Source organism: Poecile atricapillus, chromosome 3, assembly GCF_030490865.1.
Source record: "Poecile atricapillus isolate bPoeAtr1 chromosome 3, bPoeAtr1.hap1, whole genome shotgun sequence".
Lineage (NCBI taxonomy): Eukaryota > Metazoa > Chordata > Aves > Passeriformes > Paridae > Poecile > Poecile atricapillus.
In genome coordinates, this window is record NC_081251.1 from 113,098,229 (window position 1) to 113,112,310 (window position 14,082).

The 14,082-nt window shown below is 41.1% G+C and overlaps 1 long non-coding RNA gene across 1 annotated transcript in view; it reads right to left on the bottom strand.

Moving 5' to 3' along the window:
• Positions 1-14,082, bottom strand: part of LOC131577594 (uncharacterized) — a 35,923-nt gene that overhangs the window by 2,788 nt on the left and 19,053 nt on the right. Inside the window, exons 4-6 of the long non-coding RNA XR_009277249.1 lie at positions 13,951-14,077; positions 13,195-13,287; positions 2,151-2,226 (exon numbers count right to left, since the gene is read on the bottom strand). This is a non-coding gene — a long non-coding RNA (uncharacterized LOC131577594). The remainder of the gene's footprint in view (positions 1-2,150; positions 2,227-13,194; positions 13,288-13,950; positions 14,078-14,082) is intronic.

The following is a 14,082-nucleotide window of genomic DNA, read 5'->3' on the forward strand; positions in this document are numbered from 1 at the left end:
ATCCCCACAAAGACATAAAACTCGTCAGCTTTTGAATAAATGAAATTCTGTAGTCAGAGACAAAAATAACATCAGGGAGTATCCAAGACTGACTGCTTTCATTCTCTTAATGTATCTGGCTGTTGGAAGAAATAGAATAGAGTGGTGTGTTGCTTAAGTGACCAGAACTGAGGGAACTTTGGGGATGACAAGTTGTTTTCACAACTGATGTTTCAAAGCACTGATGAGCAGCTCCTGTACATTGACAGCACCCTGAAAAAACACAACTTTTCTTCAACCCCTCCACCAAAGAAGAGAAAATTACAGGTCAGAGTCACCTTATCAGGACAGCAGATGCATTAGCAGGGGAAGGAATCAATCCAGTCAATAATGGAATTGATACCTGTCTATAGTTAGAAAATGCCTTTTACAGAACAAGCTGTTCTTCTGGATCACTGAGAAATGGCAGAGTTTTATTGAGTTTCTAAACACACAGCTACATGTATAATTAATATTGTCTCACTCACAGACATCTAGAGTGTTTTAGGATTTAAAATATTCCTTTCTTTTGTTGTTTCCTTCTCAGGAATGGCTCTAACACCTGTGGGGGAAAGGGGAGACAGGGAACAGGGTTAGGAACTTCCTCTATAATGAGCAGGGGGCCTGGTGTACAAAGTTTAAGGTGGTGGATGCAGTGACTACTCAGAATCCACTGAGCAGGAAAACAGGGATTCAGGCTTCTCCTTCTGACCCACTGTGGGGTGGCAGGACAGTGACTTTGACTTTCTGCTCCTCCATCCCTAAAGCAGAAACAATATCCATCCACATTCCCAATACTCACTGAGGTGTTGGGCAGACAGGCCTCGCGCATGTGGAGTACTCTGGAAAAACGCAAACTGGATTTGTTTTGGATCAAGCCCACCAAGAGATGCATCCCAACCATTAGAGGGAAGCTGGTCCCAAGGACTAAAGGGCTAAATCCCTTGAGACATGGACAGACCAACCCTGAGCCTGTGGCACTGAGCATTCCCCTCTCCAGACTGCCACACCTAAAGGAGATGTGGGCAAAGCCCTGCAAGGGGCACAGCACAGTCTTAAAGAGGAAGACAGTGCTGGGCACAAAAATAATTAAGTTTCACACTATCTACTTACTACTCTCTTTTTGAGTTCAAAGCTGGCACCTACTGTGCAAAAAGACTTACTTGATGTGATGGAGAAAATATTTTCTTAAGGATGTGAAAGCTTGCAAACATTTCAAGAAGGAACATCTGACTTTCACCTCACCTATTCCTTGAAGAGATATTTTATTAAGGTGGGATTCACAGCACGAGACAAACTCAGTGGTATTATTCCAAGTAATCAGTTTTGTCAACAGACCAAATAAATAATGAACGATGGGCCTTTTGTTACCACTGATGTCATCAAGAAGTGAAAATGTTGGCAAGCTGCCATGTTTGAATATCTAAGAATATCTATTAAAAAGCAAAATATACCTAGCAGATATAATCCATACTATCAATACTATATTCTCTTAACACTTCACTTCATCTCAAACATAACTAAAAAGTGGGATTTTTTTGAAGTGGGTAACTAATTTGGGGTTTTTTGGCCAGCTTACTCTCTTCTAGTACTATCAAAAGTAAAACTTTTAAACACACAATTTTAGAGCTCTTCACTTAAGCAGTAAACCTGCTTCTCTAAGAAGCATTCATAGAGGAACAGAAGAAACACCACTTTTTTCTCTCTTTTATACATGAACAGAGAGCAGGTATAAAAGCAGAAAAGGAAATATAACTCTTAATTTTTGAGGAGAAGATGAAGGAAACACTAGGATTTCTGTAACAGATCAACGTGGGCCCCAGAAGCAAAACAAAATAAAATTAATAAGCACCAACAGAATTAAGGTGAATTTTTAGGCAGTCTTGTTCCTCATGAGTAACAAACAGCCTCACATTTACTTTGGTGTTATGGAGCTTTTATAAATCTCATTTTGTAGCAGTAAAAGTCAGGAACAGCAGTTTGAAGTGAACAGAATTTCACTCTTCAGATGTAGCACAAGCTGCATGTCAGCACATGCCCCTGCTTGCTATTTCTAGGAAGGACAAAAGGCATATTTACCAACCACAATTTAATTACAATTAATGTAATGGCAAAAACTTTGGCTTTATTACTTTTCTTTCATTTTAATTTCCAAGTTTTCTTTACTCTTGGATCCTTCTGAGCATAAAGTGCACAGTTTTTCTTCAGCTAAAACAGAAATAGCAGAAGATCAATACAGGTTTTCATCAGATCAATAACAACAAAATCCAATATGTCTTATGGAACCATAATTTATACTCTCTACAGAGGTGATTTTCTATTGGCAAAGTCAATAAGACTTTCTTCATGAATAAGTTTCAGTTAGGAATTGGGTGAACTCACCTGGTAAAGCCACCTATCCATCACAAACCTATGAGTTTTCACAATTTGCCATAAAAACATTGCCAAGAACACAGAAAAAAACCAACACATTATGCCTGACAAGCACTACCTTGAAATAGGAAGGTCTCCATAGTTTGATTTTTGATCCATCTCACTTGACTGACATACCTGTGTAGTCAGAAGAAGTGATAAAAAGAAGGTTCCAGGGGAGCGGAAAAAATCTGAGAAATGTAAGTTTTGATACTGGTAGGATCAGTACACTAGGAAAACCACCTGGAGCTGAGAATGCTGAAGTGGAGATGTATAAATGATCTTATTATTTCTACAGCACTTCCTGTTAAAGCTTTAGGCAGCCCAAGGAATGCAGCACTTCAATAAAGAAGTGTTTTGTCAGGACCATCATCAGTGGATCATCATCCAAGAACCAAGTTCTGCTTCCTTAGTTAAGAGATCCCAAATTGTGGTTCCATGGGACTGCTCCTGACAGCACCCTGAGCAGGACTGGGCTCCTGAAAAGATGCCAAATGAAATAAATGCTTCTGGAATCTTAATCCAAATTCTCATTGCTGCATGGAAGAGGTTTGCATATGACAAAATCACCAGGTTTAATCACATCCACAGAGCAGAAGCACCTCATGACCATTGAGCCCGAGGCTGTGCTGGGAATTACAGTGCAAAAATAGTTCCCAAGAGTTTATAATCTAAGTGGTTAAGGCAGAAAAAGTCACATTCTTATTAAAAATAAGCCTTATAGGCACAGTATCATAAATTTAAATAATGACCTAGCCTTGATTCCAAATTGATTTTATCAGTGTTTTTACTGTCTACTTCAGAAAAATACTACAGCGTGACTAATTCCCCCCAAGGGAAAAAGAAAAGGAATTAAGAACAGCACATTTCAATAGAAACAGTACCCTCTTAATCAATGCTTTAATGTTTTATTAAAACTCCTGCTATTAGGGAAATGGCAAAGCCCAGATTCACACCTCACCTGCAGGTCTCCTTACTGCAATATGGCTTTCAGCAAACAAACAAGCATTTCAAAGTTTTCTTTTAATATAATTAAAAAATAAGTCCTTTGGGCCAGCAATATCCTCTGTCAAAGACTGAGGTGTTAAAATTGTATCAGTAATTTTCTACCCAGCTGTCTGGCTGCCAAGATCCAGGTGCAATTTAGGCCTATGTGAAATTAAGGAATCTGAATAAATAAAATTAGGGATTCATGAGGTACAGTTCTGCAATTAAGAAGGAAATTAATGCACCTAATATTTACAATATTACATAAAGAATTGCTAGAGTCAGAAGCAGAAAGCTTGGAATTTCCTTGCATAAAAATTCCTAACGCTCTCAAACTTGTATCCTCAACAAAAACAGAACAAAAATGTAGGGAAGTGTCCCAGCCAAATGAATATTGAATCTTAATCCAATATAACATAACACTAATTTGTAAAAGGCCAGTTCTCAGCTAACCAGACATGTGCCTTTGATTAGATTTATTTTATTACCTATATTTAGAAGAATCACTTTTCTCATCAGTCTGGACTTCAGGAAAGCACTTGAAGCAAGGAGCTGGTTAAAATGGAGACAAGAATATCCCTGTAGGATGAGACACACTGAGCCAGGGAAGAGAAAAATTGGAAAGCATTAAGCTAAGGGAAGGCTGAAATTGATTTTATTTAATAATCTTTGAAATGAGCACAGGAGAGAGGGAGGAAAGGCAAAGGAAAGAAGGAGTACTAATGTCACAGGTCTGGGAAGACTCAGGGGTAGATGTGAAGCTGATCTTCACACTGCTGGTTACTGAATTTTTTGGATTTGATACAGTTGCCAGAACAAAGTCATGAAAAAATACAATAAACCACAATTCCTTGCTCCTTCTGAGATAAACTGATGGTTTTTTGGTTTTTTTTAACAGCATGTAGATGTCTTCTAAAACACCCAGCCTAACTTTCTATAAATTCTTATTCTGTGGAAGCAGAAATTTTAAAAGGCCACAAAAATGCCTTACAGGTCACCAGTTATGAGGAGGTAGATGTATCTCTTATATTTTTCAGGGATCCTGAGGTATGATGCTCCTGAACACTAAAATGAAGTAACTTGAGTACAAACCCTGCCCCTAGAAACAAAACAAAAGTCAGTGTTTCTGAAGTCCTACCCAGATTCAATTATTAAAGCAGCATTAAATGACATAATTGGAGCTTCCTTTGATCGCTGATATTCCTGACTGCAACAGCACTGCAGACAAAGCAAGATTTCAGTGTTCAGAGCAATTTCTGGAAGGATAAAGTGTTAAAACACAGACAAACCAAATTAGTGTTCTAAAGTGCTGTGAGAGGAGATGACATCATCACTCCAGCCCATCTGGGAGGAAGAACAGGGAGCAACAGATGAGCCAAAATCACTCCTGGCATAAAAGAAGAGAGTTCCACTGACTTCAGGAAATTTATCCCAGTGTTCCTGCGTGTTTCAGGTTACAATGACACACTTCACAGCCTAGTAGAGGTGAAACAAGGCTAAAGCCACAAAAACTGATTTAACGTATTCATACAGGACAATTTATTATTTTCACTACATGTTTGTAGATGCTAAAAATAGAGACTGTGGCAGCTACTCACATGGGTCAATATGCTAAACAAGGTGGCTATTTCTGCAGAGATAAGAAAGAACATATGGTCCTTATTGTCAGCTAAGGGTCCCTTTTAAAACAATTTTCCTCAATCTGATTTGCCTCACAATTACCCTAGATCCTGCCATGATTGCTCTCATGAAGCATTCACAGAATTTGGCTTCCCTTGAAGATGTATTTTCCTTTTCCCTGGTGACCGCCTTTATTATTGATTTTTAGATAATCCCCCGCAGTTACTGGAGAAAGGTTTTGGCAAGTTTCCCCCGAGGCTGCAGATGCCTGTTACCTTATCAACAGAGCATCCTTCCTCCCCTGAGCCCCCAGCCTGGGCACTGCCTCCTTCCCTGTGCACACCCCGTGCAGGGAGAGCATTCAATGTGGCAATGAAAGCCACAGCTGCCAGCCCCAGCAAAAGCCTGTCCCGAGTGAGGCTTGGCTGGACACAGCTGCAGAGAACTCAGAAATGCCCTTTCCCACAGCAAAAACGTGCTGGCAGAAATTTGGCCCATTGCAGCCTCTCCCTATTGGAAGGAGAGCAGATTTGTTTGAAAGACCCTTTCAAGCAATGCAGAACTGTAATTATTAAAGTACCGTCATTAACACCTCTGACACAAGAGGTTGTATCAGAGAAGGAGGGGCTCTTTTGTCAGAGAAATAACAGAATGGATATTCTATTAACAACCGGGCTGTCAGCATGTAAACTGCATTCTGGGATCTGAGTGGCTAAACTGAGAAGAAAAGCTTAAAGAACTTTCTTTGAGCTAATATTAAATTTAGAACTAATACCTGGCTAGAACTGCCTGTGTGAACAGCCACTATGGTTAAAGTATTTTAGTATTTTAGTGTAGTTTGTGTGGCTGTTTTTATTTTTGTTCGGTTGTTGTTTGGGGGTTTTCAATTGAGAAAAACATCAACTGTGGAATTTTTGGTTTGGTTGATTTTCTTAAGGCAGAGAAGGAAGAATTGGATTGCCATTTTGGACAGAGAAATCAAAGAAATATAATCATAAAATGCTTTGGTTTGGAAGGGACCTTAAAGATCATCTACTTCCACCCCTTCAAATTTTCCTCCAAGTGAGCGCAAAAGCTCGGAAGGAACAAAGGAAATACAAGAACTCCAAGACCTATTAAATAGAACTAAAACTTTTTTTTTCCTCTTTTATTTTTGGGATTGGCTATCCTGTTGAGAAGAGGGGGCGTTCACAGCTCGGAGCGAACAGAGGGAGAGAGTGTGAAGGCGTTCAGAGCTCCTCAGAGGAGGAGCCGTGCCTTGTGTCCAAAACTGCCTGAGAGGCTCCTTTAAAAGGCGCTGTGCCATCCTCGGTGTGCAGCTGCCGCTCAGGAGAGAGAAGGGACTCAGGGTACAAACTTCTCGCCTCCCTCCCAGCCGAGCAATCAGGAGAGGAGCTGACAGAAGCTGCAGCCGTGGCCCCGAGCCAGCCCCTGGAAAGGCAGCGGGATCTGCCAGCCCTGGCCGGCAGCAGTCGCTGCGCTCCCGGCGCTGCGGCTGCTCCTCCCTCCCGCCAGGATCCGGGAGCTGCGGCTCTGCCCCGTGGGGATCGAACGCTCTCGGTGCTTTCTCCTCTTGCCAGGCTGTTTCCATCCCGAGCTCCTGCTTTATTCCGAATGGAGGAAAACCGCTGGTTTCCCACCTGCGCGGATGCAGCGGGAGTGGGAACACCCGCCTGGGAACAGGTGATCAGAGGCAGGGGAACACAAAGTGGGAGCCTGCTGTTCTGGGGGTAACCAAAGGGCGGATTTACGGCATTCAATAGGTGCAGGAACCTGAGTCACTGGTGGTGGCGAGTGCCAAGGGCTGAGCAGAGCCACCAGAGCCACCTGGTCACCGTGGCTGTCCCCGGGCGCTGAGCCAGCCCACAAGATCCCTGCAATTCCTACTGCTGCTTCTCCCTGGATTCACAGGAGAAACAAGAAGGAAAAAGCCACACGAAACAAACCAAAACCAAACCACAAACCGAAGAGAAAAAAAAAAAAAAAGAAAGCAAGCCAACCAGCCCAGGAGATCAAATAGATATTCCACACACCCCACCCCCCAGTAAAATTATCTGTTAAATTATTAAAAATATGTAGGAATTTACAAAAATAATCAGTGGTGCACGGAGATGTTTTTGATGAACGGCAGCGGAGTTTTGCTTTTTACCTAAAACATAGCCTTGTGGCACTCGGGGGGATTAGGAAGAGAAAGGCTGACAGATTTAACCCTTGCAGCACAAGTGGTTTCACCACAGCGTGATTATCAACGCGATAAGGCTGAAACCTGATGCCAGCGTGACTTTCACACACCAGAATGTGAATGCTGCTACTACCACATACTTAAACTCTAAACACCAGCAGTTAAAGCGGCAGCTCATTTCCATGGCATATCTGGGAAAAAAAGGCTCACTCGAGAGGAGGCTCTTGGTTTATTTATAGGCAAAACAGCTGCTTTGTGCATTCCACGATCTAGGCTGAGGTCTGTCTGCTCCCAGTCCTGTTCCGAGTTACCTCGTGTGGAAGTAAAGCGTGGAGATCCTTTCCAAAGCCTTTTTCGCTGGATGAGACACCCTGCGGAACACAGCCCCGCTGGGGATTTTCTTTACCCAAAAGAAAAATTATTATTTTTGATGGTGGTGGCAGACAAACCCAGACTACAGCTTAGGTTGGTTCATATTAAAAAATGAAATAGTTTTCACAGCTGCTTTCCTCTCAATTTCCCTCCTGCTCATTAAATGTACAACAAACAAAAGCAAATAAAAGCCTCCAGTCAAATTAATAGAGGAGATGAAAGTATTTCTCACATTGGAACGATTCCACTCACACCACCCAGAACTTGCTACCACTGCTCCTTTTCTCCTACTCTATTGTGCATCTGCCACCCTGCAGCTGAACTATAAAGTACTTTAATGTACTTTTGTTAGTTAACACCAGATACATGCACGAGTGTCAGGACAAATAGGCATAAAACTCCCCCACGTTATTACAAATACAAGTGGTGAGAACTTTTCCACGTTCTCCACGTTTGTTTTCACCTGATAATATTTATTGCAACTACAAGTTTCCAGCTCTAAATATTTCATCTCGTATGGATTTGTACTCTTAAATCACACCACTGAAACAGCCTACGCTTCTACCTTCTTATATTTTTATGATCCTTTTAGAGGAGTTCTGTATCATTTATTTAGATTCATTATTGCTTTTCTCCCTTAAAAGCCATTTCATTTAATGTAGCTACCACTTCCATTTTTCAATATATATATATATATATATATAAATGGGGTGTGTGCGTGCGTGCTCTGACATCATGATCAGCATTTTGCCAAGCAGCAAGCTGCAGTTTTGCCAGTCTCATGCTGGAGGAGAAATCAATGACAGATTCTAGATCCTTTATATGCACACAGACTACAAAATGTCAAACAAACGTAAGCAAGCAATTCCTTTTCCCTGGAATTCCAGGCCAGTATCTTTGCCCAGTTCCCAGAAGTCAACATAAATCAAGAAAAGACTCAAAGATAAAGACACAAAAAGACTTCCTACTACTTCCAGAGTTTCAGAATGAATCTCTGCAGTCATGAATAATCCCAAATGAACTGTCAGCGCAACACACTTCCCAAAACAGAACATTTACCCACACACAGAGTGAAAGAATGGGAAAAACTGCTTGCTGGTAATTTAGACTCTCCAAACACATTTGGGAATATTCATCAGACTGGTTAAATCCGCTTTGTACTTTACAGAGGCACACAGAGCTCTGTAAAACCCAAGTACTGAGTGCTTGCACACACTCAGGTATTAACATCAATTTAAATGATCAGTTTAATTAAAGCAGGCAAGTTTAAGCACAGACAAGCCCTGCAGTGAATCACCACTGAACGCGTATTAAAAAAAGGCAGGGGAGGGGGGGTGGAAGCACTAAGCTGTAACTCCTTTTCCCCACTTCTTTCCCTGAACACACTCAGCCCAATCATATGCAGTTTGTCCAAACAGGAGCTCTGCGTGGCTCTCCCTTCTCTTTGTTTTCCCAGCTTTCTCCAAAGCTGTAACAACTCCTTGGCTCTTTTTCCAGGCAAGGCTGCTAGCTTCTATAAAGGGACTCCAAAGCTGGCAGGCAGCAGGCACAAGTCTGCTTGCAATATCCCTGCTTTGCCATCTCTTTCTGCAGACGCTTATTCCAATGCTTGCAAGCCAAGCAAGGTATTTTCCTTAGGTTTATCTGTTCCATCTTAAGCAGTGGGTAAGATAAATTCCTTCAGAGAGGATTCCAGCCCTCCCTTAGGTGATTCACACTACATGAAAGACTTAAAAAAGAGTTTTTCCTCGATGACATTGCCAGAGTTGCAAGTCAGTATCTTGTACACAAAACCCATGCTAATTTATTCAGCTCTCTTATCTGCCTCCTTTGCTCTCTCAGCTGATATGAGGCACACCAAGTTCACAGTGCTCCCCTAATGCTGCACTGCTGTTCCCTTCCCCTTCCAGAGGGAACATTCTCTGTACCTATTTAGCAAGATGGCTTTTAAAAATAGGAACACAAAATCCAGTGCTGAGTTCAGGACAGTTATGGGAGACACAGCAGGTGCAAACATTCTCTTACACAGCATTTTCTGATGATATGACAAAGGAAAACTTTACTTGCAAAGGTCTTAGAAGGACTTTCCAGGGTAATTTTCATCCCAGCGTTTTCCAGATACAGTAACCAAAATCCCTTTCAGCCCACAAGTACTAGAAAAATGTTTCAAAAAGCCAAATTGTACCAGACAAGACAGATTTCCTGAAGAGGGCCAGAAGGTGTCTGTGCCTCTCTAGTTGCATGCTGTCCTCAAACTTCCCACTTTCATCCATTCATTACTGACACAGAATTCCCTGTTAAAGATACAGAATTTAAAGGCAGCGTAATTTCAATATGTGGAAAAAAATTCAGAACAAACACCCCTCAATTTAACATGCAGTTCACTGAAATGTGGAGTTTGGCCCAACCAGAGCCTTACATGCAGACCTGTATTTGGTGTGATGATTCAAAACATCAGCTCATGGCATTTCTAGTCAAAAATTTTCTGGATGAGAAACATGGTGCTGTTTAATTTGGATTATTTTTTTCTTGCCTGATGCTGAACACACAGGAGTTAATTGGAGATCAAGCTTTTAATTTTCCAGGCGCTGCAATTTTTCTGTGTTATTGAATTCAACATATTAAGGTGGCAGATTCTGCTGAACCTATTTCAAACCCAACCCAAGTCAGCCTAAAGACTTGCCTGTTTTGCAGGTGCTTGCACACATCCCTTGGATTGTTCTGTTCAATGGCAGGAGCAGTGGGGAACAGGTTTGTCCCCGGCAGAAGCAGACATGAGGTTTGGACAGGATACCCAAGGCAGGGGAGGGGCAGTTAAAACATCCACGTATCCTCAAGGAGTTATAAAGTGAAATTTCATCTCACTGTGAAGCACTCACACCTCAGCCCAGCCCTCAGAGGGTCACCCACCCCTTCAGAAGGCAGCACACTGATCAAATGACCTTATGCTCTCCTGCATGTGCATCTTTTGTCCTGTCAAAGAGCTCTGGGGCTGACAAGATTTGAGTGTGCTTTGAAGAATTTCAGAATTGGTTACAAAAGTTTCACAGACAGCAGTGAGCTGCACGAGGCTCCTGGTTGAAAAAAGAAAGCTGGGAAAGGGGAAATTATTTGTCACTGAAGAGTGAAAATTTTCACCATAAAACAACAAAGTTGGCATTTTCAAATTACCAAACTGTACCTCAGAATACAGTATAAATGCTATTAAAGACTACTAGAAAGAAAAATAATAGTTTTCCCAAGCATTGACTGTGATTTTAAGTCATTCACACAGCTTTTCCTTCTAATTTCTCCCTACAGTTTTATTTTCAAAGATCTCAGACACCTTCTTGCTTTGATATTTCAGGAACAGGCATCTCATCTATCCTAGCCCAATAAAGCACCAAACCTAAATCAAGCTCAGCTCCATTTATTTTACTATCAGGTAAAATAATGCTGCAAGCCCAAAATTTAAAGGCAGGTTTTGTAATTAAGACAATGCCTATTGACAAACAATTATTAACTACAGCCTAATTATGCAATTGTCTCATCAATTTTCAGGATTGCAATCTGTCTTCCCAGTCTTTTTTCCTCAAACCAAGCACCAAGAAGTTCTTAGCGGCATCTTTCAAGCTAAACACTACACCAAAATGCTCTCAAACTACACATTTTTTAAATGACAGAATGATTTAGGCACATCAGTGTTTTTCAGATTTCTTGTGCTTAAAATATTCTGTTGAACTACCCAGAATTCAAGAAGTTTTAGAGATGCTGTTTTTACTAATGCCGACAAATATGGCAAAAAGCCAAATCTGCCTCCTCCAGGCTCCAGAAGGTCACAGAGGAATAAATGGAGCCATGAATCAGCCCAGAAATGTGGGATTAGAAGATGTGCAATCAAATCTTAGCCTCATTAGAGTCATTACAGCAAAACTCCTATTGCATGACTTTAGTGGGTACAGGGGGAACACTTTCCACTCAAAACATCCTGATTAAGGAATGAACCGCTCCAATTTCCAGTGAAACACTGGATCTCAAATCCAGCAGGGCAAATTACTAAATCCTTTTCCAGGGCAGCTCTGCTTAATGTTGGCAGGCAGCATGCCTGAAGTATCAGACATTTCTCCCTGTCTCCCATTCCCTTATTTGACTTTGCTGACCCCGATTGAGATATGGGGAATCACATCTCGTCCCCAGGCACGCCAGTCCTGCCCAGTCCTCACAATCTCCCAGACATCCCTGCTGAGCTCAGGGGATTTATTTACAGGCACAAGAGTTCAAAGAGGTTTTGCACTTTTTTATTAAAAAGCAGATCCTTTGTAACCTGCAGGTATCAAGATAATTCTCCTGCAGTTCCTGCTCTGCTTCACGGGCTACTTGTGCTGTGAACTTGATCCATCATTTTGTTGGCAACTGGAAAAGCTTGCATAATCTGCAGTTCTACTCAGCTATGGACAGAAATGCCCCCAAGAACTTAAGTCCCCTTCCACAAAAGCTCACAATTATCACTGCATCATTCATCAGCAACAAATACAGAATATGAATTTAACTTGCATGCATTAATAACCTGCTCGGCATTAATATACAGGCAGCAACCGGTGGCTTAAGAGGTATTTTCTTCTTCTAACACATCCAGTGGAAGTTAAAATCCTTTTGCTACCTATCATAGAGGCTTTTTTGTGTGTAAAAATAGCACTAAAAGAAGAACACTTTGATTCCTCAGCACCAAGTGCTTAAGGTTGTTTACAAGCAATTGATAAAGCCCAAGAATCCAGTACAACACCTTGTTGTTAATTCCAAGCAGTTACAACCAGAACTTGGAGAAGCAGCTTTTTTGGTGCATTTTTTGCCCAGTTTTTCATAATTCTTCTTACAAAACGTTGGTGTTATGTAAGAGGGAGAGTTCTGATTCCCACAGAAAGCTTAACAGCTCCCCTAGAACTGGGATAAATGATGCTGCTGGCCAAGCAGCCCCAGACAAAGGAAATTTGGGCATTGGTATCTCCCAAACACGCTGTCAGATCTGCCCTTACTCAGGAAGGGAGAACATTGTGGGTGCAAATTTCTCCAAAATATACCAAGGCTATAGGAAGGGATCCCAAGGATTTGAGGGCTTTGGATCAGTTCTGAATTCTGGGGGAGCCTAAAGTCAGTAATGAACCAAAAACATTTCAAGGCTTCCTCCTCCCAACAGTTGCTTTAACACTGGTAGATAAACATCCATATTTAAACTATATTACTAACAAATATATCTTCTCCAGATGGTCTTCTTATTTTTTGAAAAACATCTTGAAAACAAACAGAAAGAACTGTGTCTTAAGGATAAATAAATAAGTTGTTATTATTATTGTTATCATCATCATACTGTGTTCTTATTTCCCACTGCTGAGGGCATTAGCTATGGAAAAGTGTCAGGAAAAATGAATCTCAGTATCTACAGAAAAAGTTCTTTAAAATCTGAAACTGATCTCTGCACAGGCACAATTCAAAAATTAAAGCAACCCTGGACTAGTTTCAAGTGCTCTTACCCAGGAATTTCTGTTACAGATGTAGCAGTGATAGCTACAAATGTTCGGAGAAAGCAAATTACCATTTTAATAAAACTGCTGTGCATGGGTACTCACCGAGCAGAAGTACACTTATATAGTGCAGGGACAAATCTCTTCAACTAAGGACAGCAGATAATTAAAAATACACATCCCCCACTGGAACAGGCACTGCAAAGGAAAACAGGCTCACTGTGGTCAAGAAGAAACATGAAGATGAGTGAACATGCAGACTCTGGAAAGACCAAAACACCACGAAAGGAAATGGGTCAGAGAACAGAAACTGCAGACATGGGGAGGGAATGTATTTGTTCAAATTTTACTGAAAGTTTGGTTTTCTACAGTGACCTTGGCTGTTGGCTGCTTTAGCTGTAGTAGCAAAACAAAAACAGAACAGGAAATTCCACAGTTGTCTGAATCAAAAAGTGCTCAGGAAAAAAAAAGGGAAATGACAAAAATTGGAATGATTTGGCAGAAATTCAAGCAGAAAAATTGAGTCCAGCTGACATTTTTGTGATTTCTTTAAAACATTCTCTTTAAGATATTTTTCTTATTGGCATTTTATTTCAATGCTTTGTTGAGAGAATATCTTGCGTTTACATACTTGAGCATAACATTTTGGGGTTTTTTCACTTAAAGCAGTTGCTGATAATGTTTTAGAGTTGTTTTTTGTTTTTCTGTATTAGGTAACTTAAAGCTGCAAAATCTCAGTGAACTCCATCCACGCTGAATGTGTGACAGCATCTGTCAGCCTCAATTAGTTTTATTTTGGGATCATGCTGATCAGAATATGCCAACAAAGGCACTAAAAAGCATCAAAGCAAAAATAATCACCTCTGAATTTAGGAGGCCTCTTCCCATCTGATATTTCCTTGAGGACTGGGCAGGTGGAAGCTTCCCTGGGCTGCATTTTTTGTGTGCACTAAGAGCACCCATTGACTTCAACCAGGAACAACAGAACCTGAA